The sequence below is a fragment of the Euprymna scolopes genome, chromosome 30 (genome assembly GCF_053919585.1).
Source record: "Euprymna scolopes isolate OS-2025 chromosome 30, ASM5391958v1, whole genome shotgun sequence".
In the NCBI taxonomy this organism is placed as follows: Eukaryota; Metazoa; Mollusca; class Cephalopoda; order Sepiida; family Sepiolidae; genus Euprymna; species Euprymna scolopes.
Window position 1 is genome coordinate 51,398,328 of NC_136511.1, and position 12,673 is coordinate 51,411,000.

The 12,673-nt window shown below is 35.1% G+C and overlaps 2 protein-coding genes across 7 annotated transcripts in view; one reads left to right on the forward strand and one right to left on the reverse strand.

Moving 5' to 3' along the window:
- Positions 1–12,673, reverse strand: part of LOC145254801 (uncharacterized) — a 456,223-nt gene that overhangs the window by 353,291 nt on the left and 90,259 nt on the right. Inside the window, exon 1 of one of the 6 annotated variants that reach the window (XM_080113590.1) lies at positions 4,373–4,620. The exons of 4 other annotated variants lie outside the window; for them this stretch is intronic. The gene's annotated coding sequence lies outside the window, so the exon portion shown is untranslated. Of the gene's footprint in view, positions 1–4,372; positions 4,621–12,673 lie in introns of those variants that run through there. One more of the 6 variants, XM_080113595.1, reaches the window with a different exon arrangement.
- LOC145254511 (uncharacterized) overlaps positions 1–12,673 on the forward strand; it is an 82,384-nt gene that overhangs the window by 17,628 nt on the left and 52,083 nt on the right. The gene's annotated exons all lie outside the window — the stretch shown is intronic.

Here is a 12,673-nt window from a genome sequence, read left to right on the forward strand (position 1 = left end):
GTTAATTTACTGGGAGAGATGCACCCCCAGTTTTCGTTAAGACAGGCATCTAGGAGAAGGAAACTCTGATGTTAAAACCTGCGATCTACTGTATACTCTGTCCTGTGGTAGTCATTTGCATCGATAAAGGTTAGCAGTAAACCAAAAAGTGTGGTTGGTCCTACACAAAGCCTTCGCCACTATAAAACAGACCATCTGTGTGGAATTCCGAGCAACTTAGTTGTTGTGGCGAAAGCTCATACATCGAAATCGACGGGAGAGTCTATCATATATATATTTCAGTTTGTCTTTATATAAGCAGTAATTTGTTCCTACACAGTCATGAGCATGTTTCGGTCTTCCAGTGTTTAGTAACTAGACATCTCTTCAGGCAACAAACGCTTATTTACGAAAGCGGAATTCAAAATGTAAATAAGTATATATATATATATATATATATATATATATATATATATATATATATATATATATATGATGTATTGGTATTTGTATTTGGTTGGTATATTTGTTCTCATATTTGCATTAAATACTAATACATATAAACGCTTATTAATTCCTTACTATTCATCGAACAGATACCATAATGCTTATTTCGCTGTACTTCATTATGACAAAGGTCCATAGAAAGTTTCAGCCAGAACGGTTCAGTAATTTCCGAGAAAATTTCTTGAGTAAATGTGGTATTGTAGTGACTAATCTCTATTAATCCTTAATATTTATTATTTATCCCATCGAACGGATGCCATAATACTTAGTTTGCTGCAATTTATTATAATAAAAGTCCGTACGAAATTTCAACCAGATCGACCCAGTAATTTCCAAGAAAAAGTTGAAAGGACTCGTGGAGAGACATACTAATATAATATAGTGTTTATGTGTAGTATTTAATCGTCCTGAACTCTGGTGTTTATTGTTGCTGTCTCAGGAGTAACGTCCCATCAAATGGAGTCACATCTGATTTTGTAATTAGGTTCGAAACCCTGAATCAGTGGTATTTATCATTTTCTACACTGATAATTGCAAAAGTATGAAATACTAGTGTCCGTGGGTATAGCCATATATATATATATATATATATATATATATATATATATATATATATATATATATATATAACAAATATATTAGTTAAACAAACAACATGTCTATCAGGCCCCCAGGCAATTTCTGCAAATAAGCGTATGTGTTTATTTGCGAAATTGTTTTGGGGCCTGGTAGATATGTTGTTTGTTTAATCAAGACTGTCGAATATACATGCATCTTTCTGGTTTTCTATTTTTCATTATCTGACGAGAAATCGATTTTGATACTAATTTACGAAAATAAATTTTTTAAAAAAAGTAAACGATACGATTATTTCGCTGCACCTTTTCCTAAGAAAGGTCCATACACAATTTTAACCAAATCGGAACAGTAGTTTCCGAGAAAATGTAAAACGAACAAACAGGAGACTATGAGAAATGTAATATATATATATATATATATATATATATATATATATATATATATATATATATATATATATATATATATAGGTTCTCACCAAATTACCGAAGGTAAAAAATGATGAACCTGGTCAGTAGCAGATAGGTGGGGTTACCATTTGGGAATACTCTGTGCTCTATGTACCGCGCTAGGACATAGAAATTTACAGGTTGGTATCTGGGGGAGTGTGTTTAAAAATCACTGAGAGAGATATACACTCAGTTTTCGTGAAGATGTAAAACCTGAGTCTGCTCTGTCGTTAGGCGACCATTGCACCGACTGAGATTAGCAGTTTTACCAAAAAGCCTGTGCGGTTCTACACAAAGTCTTCCCCGCTATAAAAAAATCATCTCTGATTTCCGAACTAATTAGTCGTTGTGGCGGACCTCACACACACAAACACACACACACACACACATACAAATACATACACATATACAAACACACACACACATATGCAAACACACACACACATACAAACACACACACATATACAAACACACACATACATACAAACACAAACACATATATATATACAAGCACACACACATATATATATACAAACACATATATATATACACGCACATGTATATATAAACACACACATATATATATACAAACACACACACATATATATATACACACATATATATATAAACACACACACACACACACATATATATATATATATATATATATAAAAACACACACATATATAAATAGATAGAATTTGGACCGAATGTTTTTTAAACCCTAACCTTAACCTAAACTACCTCTAACTTAATCATAACCTAAGTTTTAGACTTATTTCGGTGAAAGACATTATGGTTTGGTTAAAATTCTGTACAATCATGTACATTTTTAACGCAAATATGTCACAAATTTGAAGGTAAACAAAACTAATTTGTTTTGTGTTAATTTCCCAACTGTATTTCTGTTCAAAAATTAATGGGTTCTCCTTGACCTGTTGACTTCCCAAATTTTCGTCTGCAAAATTTTAATCACGTGATTACGTTGTAGAGAGAATGAAATAAACTATTCATTCAAGTGCCGCTTGTTATAGATTTTGTTGAAAAATAAACCAGTTATTTTTGTAATAATTATGTGCTTTCATTTTACAATTAAATAAACAAAAAAGATATCGTAAAACTTGAATTGAACGTGAAAATAATGCACTTTTGCATTATGCAGGCAAGCGCCATGTTTTTTAGTGTTTAACTAAACTGTCGCAAGGTGACGCTTTTTGGTCAAAGAACAGGGGACGATAACTCTAATATTGCTTTAATTTTAAAAAAATGTTTCATTAAAGTTCGGAAATAAAAATTTAAAAGAAAACTATTTATTTTATAAAACTCCAATGTTGCTTTTATTACAAAATTCTTTATCAAAATTATATTTTCTTACGCAAACTTTTCAATAAATGTCTTTACAATTATATTTTGATAAATTTTTATACAATGAATGTTTTGGTTATCGAATATTTTTATGTTCGGAAAAATATTTTTGTTTGTTATTTATTTGACCAAGAAGAAATTGGAGTTATCGCCCCCTAACAATGGCGCTCACCCGCATAATGCAAAAGTGCCAAAAATACTATTTAAAAACTAGCACAGTAACATAAGTGCACAAGCACAACTTTATTATATATATATATATATATATATATATATATATATATATATATATATATATATATATATATATATATATATATATATATATATTTCTTTTTTTAGGGGAGGGTTGGTACCACTTGTTATGAAGTCAGTCCCGGAAATTGCTGAAGCAGTTTGCGATATGAAAAATCATTTTAATATATATATATATATATATATATATATATATATATATATATATATATATATTGAGGGGTGACTTAGCGAGTTAAAGGACCGTTTGAATAGATTCACAATGATTTAAATTTAAAGTGTTGTGTAATTATTTTTTTAGGTTGCGTTTGTGCTTTATTTCTTCAATATTGAATAATTTCACAATTTTGAATGAATTCGCGTGTACTTAAAAAGTACTATTTCGACAGTTGCGCTAAATGTAATGAGGGGCATTTAAAACTACTTAGAAGTACTAAAAAATAATGAGCCATGTAGGTAGAAAAGTAACTCTTATTAGTAATACTAATATTTATTTTATTATAATTTTACACTTGTTTCGTTTGTTGGCTTCTTTACAACGTATTCCAAGGAGCCCCCCACCTCTCCAAAAAAAAAAAAAGATTAAAAAAAAAGAATCGAAAAGAAAAAAAAAGAAAAGTGGGGTCCGTATTGTACAGGTCCACCGATATCTCTTTTGATTATTAAATTGTTAGGTGAAAGTACAGAATAGTTACAAAACATTCGCCAGCCCGCTAACATAAGTGCAGACTGCATAAGTACCAATAAAGTGATTTTTAATATCGTCTCCTCACCCCTCTCCCAAAAATAACTGGTTTATTTTTCAACTAAATCTATAACAAGCGGCATTTGAATGAATGGTTTATTTTATTCTCACTACACGGTAATCAAATTTTGCAGGCCAAAATTTGGAAGACAACAGGTCAAGGAGAACCAATTAATGTTCTCAATAATTACTTTTAATGAAATTCGAAGATTATTTTGAAGTCCTTAAACTGACGAATAGCATTATTGCTAGTTGAATTAAAGTTGATAAATTAAAGTCAAGTATTCTGGTTAATTTCTGCCACCAAATCACAAGTAAACAAGTTTCTTACGCGCCCCGCCCCTCCCTGATGTATCATAAAACCCAAGTAAACAAAAGAAATCGACCAAAAAAAACTGTTTTCTTTTCTTTCTTTCTTTTTTTTACTTTTTTATTTTAGTTAAACTAATGGTAATGGTCTATGTAAAAAACTAAATTAAATAAATTAGCTTACCTTTTATTTGGAAGAGCGTCAGTTTTTTCTGTTTTTTTTTTTGTTGTTGTTTTTTGTTTTTTGTTTTTTGTTTTTTTTTTTTAGATTGTTACTTTTGTTGAAATAAAAACATGTCCAAATTTCTTTTCTTTTAAATATAAAAAACAAACAAAACAAAAAAACTTCCTTTTTCTGTCGATTGGTAAGTTGTAATTCCTAACAATCAAAACAACGCTACGCAACTTCGACACGCGGTACCAGTGTGAGTCACGCATACGTACTGACTGCGACGAAGAAAGAAAGAAAGCGATTTTACCAAACTTTATTAGAAACGGAAGGAATTAAGAATTTGTACAGTTGCCAATATTACCAGGAGGGTTTCGAACCCCATTGTTTGGGCATTAGTTGTATACGAAAGAAATAGTTTGGTTGACGTTTTTATTTATTTATTTATTTATTTTAATTATTATTCTTGACTTTGGTCGGATAGATTCATTCTAGAAACATTCTAAGGAGCTCATCTTCTTCCGCATAAGAGTAGTAAAAAGAAAGAAAAAGAAAATACGTAAACGATGAAAGTAAAGAGAGAGAAGGAAAGGGTAGAAAAATACAAGATCAAAAAAAAAAAGAGAGAAACGCAAGAAGGCAGATAGATAGATAGATAGATAGATAGATAGATAGATAGATTTGTGGTGGAACGATAAAATTGTCGCCCTAAAGACAACAACACTACAGCTTTATTTTTAAATTTTTATTGAAAAAAACAATCAATTCAGGTAACTTTATTTTGTAGTAGAGCTGACATCTATTCAATGTAGCCGCATTCAGCCTCAATCACCGCCTCAATATGGGTCTGGAATTGGGAACATGCCTTTTCCGCAAGCGCCGGTGGGAGCTCGGCGAATACTCGGCGGATAGCGGCGATCAGGCTGGCTTTGGTGTTGTGAGAGGTTATGTTGGTGATATTCTCGATGTATGATCAACAAAGTAGTCCAGTGGGTTCAGGTCGTGGGGAGAGGGCGTCCAATGAGAGAAGGGTACAAAATCGTAGCACTTCTTCTGAAGTCTCTTTGGACTTGTAGGCCAGGCCGGTGGCGAGTTCTGCTTCACTTTGGCGTTGACTTGGAAGATGTGAGGTGGCATGATGTGGCCCTCCCTCACCAGAAACCACACCAAAGACCATAACCGTGGCCGGAAACTTTGTTTTCATCACCCTCGGCACGTCCCTGTTATTCGTGGCAATCAAGCAAGCGATGCAATGCATTTGGAGGGTGCAGGCAACGGTCCTGTTGCCATTACTTTTATCGGTAGAGAGCATGAGTTGTATAGCGGCGCATCTCCGATCTCGCTTGTTGAACATCGTGTCACTTTCAGACATGATAGAAAGCTCCTTTCGCTCTTAGGATTTGTACACAACTGGCCAACTAATAGCTGATCAGCAACAAAAAAAGAAAACCGGTTTCCATCAAACGGAAATGGAATCGTTTATTTATTTATTTATTTATTTGCAGACTGTTATCCTGAGAATTTCCGTCCGAAAATAAATAAATAAAATATACAAATTACTCATCAAATGATTCCGATAATAAAAGGAAATGGAATAATGTCGTCTTTTCTAGGGCGACAATTTTATCGTTCCACCCTGTAGATAGATAGATAGATAGATAGAGAGAGAGAGAGAGAGAGAGAGAGAGAGAGAGAGAGAGAGAGAGAATAGAGAATGTGTGTAGAGAGTGAGAGAAAGTAGGATAGGTTGGGAGAGAGAAAAAGGGAGAGAAAGAGAGAACGAGCGTGGGAAGATGAGAGAGAGAGAGAGAGAGCACGAGAGAGAATGAGAGAAAATGTTAGAGTGAGAAACAGGGTAAAAACATAAAGAATAAGTCTGAAAGTAACAGAGTGTGTGTGTGTGTGTGTGTGTGTGTGTGTGTGTGTGTGTGTGTGTGTGTGTGTGTGAGAGAGAGAGAGAGAGAGAGGGGGGGGTAGGGAGACAGGGGGGGGGCTACACAGTTATTTATATCGTCTGCCTGGAAAACGGTTAACATAGTATGGCCGGTATCCTTTCTTTCATGGTTATGTTTTAGATGATGTCCACTGATTTCTATGAGCTGCTCTGTCCGTCGGTCCGTCTGTCACGTTTAAGATTAGAATAGCATTTTTGTCTGACTATCTGTTTGTCACACTTAACAATAAATAGCATTTTTTCTTGATCTAATGCAGTGAAGTTTGAAATAATATTTTCGTTGGTTTGTCACGCTTAAATCTATCCATATATTTACAAAAGTGAAATTGTGTGTGTGTGTGTGTGTGTGTGTGTGTGTGTGTGTGTGTGTGTGTGTGTGTGTGTGTGTGTGTGTACATTTCCCTACCAAACTACTCTCTCTATTTTCAGTCTACAGACGCAAGATTTGACATAGGGGTATTGAGATATGGGAAAATCTTTTTAGTCGGTTTTCGGCTAAAAATTTGGCTGTTAAGGGGTCAAAGTTCAACAATTTGATCTTTGAAAACTATAAAGTCCTCTGTCAATTTTGGGTCTAAACACTTGAATTTTTAAATGTAGGTTACTTGGACATGGATCAAACATTTTAATATGATTTGAGCCACAAAAAATAAATGTTAAAGGGTCAAAATTGGGTTAAAAGTTAGAAAATTTTTTTACCTCTGCTGTCTCTAGGCAATTTCTGGTCTAAACATTTGAAATTTTGCATAAAGGGTATTCAGAGATAGGGCAAGCGTTTTAATATGTTTGGGTCGAAAATTTGAGCTACCAAGGGGTCAAAATTCAAAAGACTTGACCTTTGCAGTCTCTAGCAAGCAACTCAGCCAATTTTAGGTCTAAACATTTCAAATTTATACATAACGGGTATTCAGACATGCGGCAAGCATTTTAATCAGTTTCGGGGCGAAAATTTGGCTGCCAAAAGGTCAAAGTTGAAAGAGTTGACCTTTGCAGACTCTACCAAATTCCTCCGCCAATTTTGCGTCTAAAGACTTGAAATTTTAGATATAGGTAACTTGGACATGGGTAAAACTTTGTATTTTGATTTGAGACTAAAATAATAAATGTCAAGGGGTCAAAGTTGCGGTCTCTACCAAATTACTCAGACAAATTTTGGTGTAAACATTTGAAATCTTACATAAAGTGTATTCACAGTATATAATAGTTATGAAAAGTATATAGGGCCCGAGCAAAGCCGGGCTGAACTACTAGCATATCTATAAAAATGAAATTGTGTGTGTGTGTGTGTGTGTGTATGTGTGCATTCCCCTACCAAACTACTCTATCAATTTTCAGTCTACAGGCTCGAGATTTGACATAAGGGTAGTGAGATATGGGAAAATCTTTGTTATCGGTTTTCGGCCAGAAAATCGGCTGTCAAGGGGTCAAAGATTTGACCTTTGAAAACTCTACCAAAATCCTCTGCCAATTTTTGGTCTAAACACTTGAAATTTTAGATGTAGGTTACTTGGATATGGATCAAGCTTTTTAATTTGATTTGAGCCCAAAGCAATAAATGTTGAGGGGTCAAAATTGAGTTCAAAGTTTTAAAAAAAATTGACCTCTGCGATCTCTACCAAATTACTCAGCCAATTTCTGGTATAAACATGTGAAATTTTAGATAAAGTGTATTCAGACATAGGACAAGCTTTTTAATCGTTTTTTGGCTGAAAATTTGGTTGCCACGGGGTCAAAGTTCAAAATATTTTATCTCTGCGGTCTCTAACAAACTATTCAGCCAATTTTTGGTTTAAGCGTTTGAAATTTTACATAAAGGGTATTCAGACATGCAGCAAGCTTTTAAATCAGTTTTGGGGCGAAAATTTGGCTGCCAAGAGGTCAAAGTTGAAAGTTGACCTTTGCAGACTCTACCAAACTCCTCCGCCAATTTTGGGTCAAAACACTTGAAATCTTAGATGTAGATTACCTGGACATGATTCAAACGTTTTAATATATATATATACATATGTACATAAAGTTATGAACAGTACATAGAGCCCGATCGAAGCTGGGTTGAAATGCTAGTATAAAAAAAAAAAAGAAGAAATCGTCGATCTTTCACGTTTGAAGTTTAAAAAATGGCATTTTCGTTAGTCTTACGCACTGAAGTTTGAAATAGTATTTTCTTTTTATCTGTCTCTCTGTCATGCTTTTCTATAAAATACCATTTTCTTCAATCTATCACGCTTAAATTTCGTCTAACACGCTTAAGTTTGAAATAAAATTTTTGTAGGCCTTCCAAATTAAGTTTTAAAATTTATTTTCATGGGATTTTCATACTTAAGTTTGGTCTGGCTGTCTATCACACTTAAGTTTCAAATAGCATTTCAATTGGTCTAACAACGCGCTTAATTTTGAAACAGGACTTTGGTAAGCCTGCCAGGCTTAATTTTGAAATCGCATTTTCGTTAGCCTATCACGCTTTAGTTACATTGTTAAATGCGCAAATTTCATGTGTGTATCCTAAAAATATGCAGCATAATCATGTCGACACTGCTTCTCATTACATTACTGAAGTTAAGCAACGTTGAACCTGGTCAGTACTAAAACGGGTGATGATTTGGGTATACAAAATGCTGTATGCTCTCTCTATTTATCTCGGCATTGATTCTTGTCGTTCTAGATGTCTCCTTGATACAGGAGTGCCAACTCAGGAGAAGTGAGGTTGGAGACTTTTTTTTTTACATAGGCATCACCACTTATCAAGGCAAAGAGACCACTCGAGGATAAGGCTGAGAGAGTGTACAGTAGAAATTGGACAATATAGTAATTGTTAGTAATGGAAATTCGGTAAATTTGTAAACTTATATGGAACGGCTCATCAAGAACTTATTTACCTTAGACTTGAAGACAAGATATTGTAGTCAGCTGGAAATCAGGAAAACGGAAGACAATTCCATAGGCGTGCAGTTCTGTGAAAGAAGTTTTGTTCATGGAATCTACGTTTAGGTTTAGGCACAGATAAAGAGCGAGGTGGGGGTTATTGATAGTGTTTTCTGCTAGACGGGTGTTTCTTGTGAAAGTTTGGCGAGGAGGGACCATAGATTGAAGCTCAGTCAAGCACCTTCCATGAAAATAACGATAAAGCAGAGACAAACTGGTAACATCTCTTCTGTGAGACATAGGTTTCAGGGAAGAGAAAAGAACATCCTCTACGAGGCTACGAAGTCTATTTTGAATTCTATCAAGGCAAGATAAGTCCTTTCTAGCAGCTCCTGCCCAGATGTGGCAACAGTACTCCATCCTTGGATGTACCTGGCTCTTATATAGATAGAGAATTGCATCAGCAGTGAGATATCTACAGGATTGATAGAAGGATCTCACCATTTTCCAGCGGCCTTGGCAGCGGATTTAATGTATGTCTTCCATGCGCAACCCTCGCTTTAAAAATTGCACATGCAGCCCCCCCCCCTCCCTTATAGGAAATATCAATTCTTTCTCCAGATTGAACAAAGGCCATGATTCCAAAAATATAACATCCTTTATTATTCGGTTGCCGAGAAGAACGGTAATCGTCTACGACCCTTCATAAAACATGTGATATTTATCTATTTTATTTTATAACTAGCAGGGAGACCCGACGTTGCCAAGGATTGAATGAGGATCAACCAATATTCTACACTTTCAATATTTTTATCATCAGTGAAATCAGCGAAATCGCCCCTTCATCAATCGTCGATTGATTGATTGCTCTCTTCGGGAACCAACTACAGTGAATCGGGGGGAAGTTCACATACCTTCCTGCAGTGACTTAGTCCATAGTATATTGTAATCTACATTGCACTGTAGAGAACCTACTGTTGATTTTATAAAATTATATATAATGGCCTGAATTAAAGTTTAAAATGCAGAAGTCAAATACCATGGTTCGATTAAGTTCTAAACAGAAACAGTAATTTCGAATGCGCCCTTGTCATATCAAAGAATCTACTGTTGATTTTATACGCCAGGCCCTTCTGCTTGCTCGGTTATAATGCTTCTCAAATGCACTTGCCATGTCATACTGTTAAAAATTGTTAATTTCGGTTAAAAATTCGGATTGTTTCTTTCTTCAATGGGAGTTTTTCGATTATCGATTTTCGATAATTATCGGAGGCATTCCGATACAAAACCTATATAAGAACACTCCCAGACACAAAGTATATTTGTGTGAAATTTCATTAAAAAAATTGGCCAAACCGTTTTGGAATCCATAGAGAACTCTCTCTCTCTCTCTCTCTCTCTCTCTCTCTCTCTCTCTCTCTCTCTCTCTCTCTCTCTCTCTCTCTAGCTCGCTCTCTGTTTCTCTCTCACACACACACACGCACCACGCACACACATTCGCACGCACACGCACGCTCCCTCGCACACACACACACACACACACACACACACACACACACACACACACACACACACACACACACATACAGACATACACAGACATATATGTACATATAAACTAGATTCTGGATTAAACGCCATATTTTGAGATTATAACTTTTGGCTTCTGTTTTAAACAGCCCTTTTTTAAAAACTTTTTGGCGATTGGGTTCATATTCTACGTAAGTTTAACGTAAAGTGATTCCCCTTCCCCGACCCTGAGCTGATATATCCTGAGGAATTATTCTCTGCCGTCCTCTAAGATAGCGGGTACGCCAGAGGGGAGATTGGCTACAAATAGAGGCTTCTTTGTATCGTTTGTCTGGAAAACGATTTTTTATTTTATGGTTCTCTTTTTTTATTCCTTTCTTTATTATTCGCCTCTCGGGAGGCACGTTAGAATGCGTGGTAACTTACACAAGTACATAACACGAAAACAAGAACGGATATACGTATGATGCGTCCATTTAACATCCGCGTTTAAACAAAAATTCTATTTACAACTAAGGCGTGACAAACCAACAAACTGATTTTACTTTCTTTTTTTTTTTAAGTTTTTTCCTTTGAAGATTGTAATGCTGGGTATGCGGCAGCCAAACCAGCTGCCAACATTGCCCTGCTTTTTATTGAAACCAACCGAGAACTCTTTTTAGTATCCTCGCTGTTCCCTTAAGTGCAATTGTCTGGATCTCTTCTGCACTTGGTTAACCAGGAATCTTGGACGTATGTACAGTAAAATGCGTTTATTCAATTTGAGCTCCTAGCGGGGAAAATGCAATTTCAAATTTAAGTGTGACAGACAAACCGAGATACATATTTTCTGATATCGAGCATAAAAATTAAATGCGTACATTTAATTTGGATTTTTAGTGATTGGCTATTTCCACGTGAAACGTGACAGATTGAGCGACAGATAAATCCTGCGTGGATGTATCTGTAACCAATAATAAAATGGCTGAGGAATTTTAACCGTGAAACTAGACGAACATTTCGAAAATGATAAAAGTATTTTCTTTTCCTAAAATTGACAATGTTTATGTGTTATCTTCTATTAAAAGAAAAGAAGCCAACGGTTTACCTCCCCTTGTCTCCTGTGTATAATATTACGGATCTTGTCTTAAAATTTAGCTCCATTTTGATTGGGGAAAACAGTTCTCTTTGACCAATCAACAGGCACTTAATGTGCGGAAAGCCCTACCATGTCTTTATTTGAATGTAATCTTTATTTCTAGTGATACCTTAAACGTAATCTTTACTTTAAAAAGAAATATCAGTTTGTTCAAGCTGGAGATGGGGCATCCTACCGCATGCCAAACATTCGCCCGCTAACTCAGATATTTCAACAGAGAGACCTGTTTTCAAGATTCTTGCCGTCCTTTTAAGTGCAATTGTTTGAATTTCTCTTACACTTGGTTCACCTGGTATATTTGCCAGGTAGTTTTTGAAATTCATTTTCACAGTTAAAAAAAAAAACCCCCGCTGTGCTGTCACACGAAACAGACATAAATATAAGTAACATATAACTTTATGGAAAACTTGCATAAAATATTCTGCTATAGTTGTTGGAAAAATGCTTGGATCATTCTACCGCTCCATATAGTACCTCTCTTGTAATCGGAATGTTAATGTATACCTACAAGAAGTATTATCGTAAAGCAGCGCTACATTAGGAAACCAACCACATAATTGACGCCAAACAATAACTAAATACTCGCAAAGGTCGCAAAAGATGATTCTCTTTTTAACCGATTTCGGCAACCACTCATGCGCGTCTAGCGTTCTTTCTGAAAATTGGTTGAGCTAGAAAAAAAAGTTAAATCGATTATGTCGTCGTGGAGCAGTGGATATTGGGGCCGCATAGTAACCTACGGTTTTCACGTTCGCGCCCATGTAACAGATTATATTTTTTGTGTGTGTGTGAAAGTTTTAACATTTAAACAGGGTTATTTATATGATTCTTT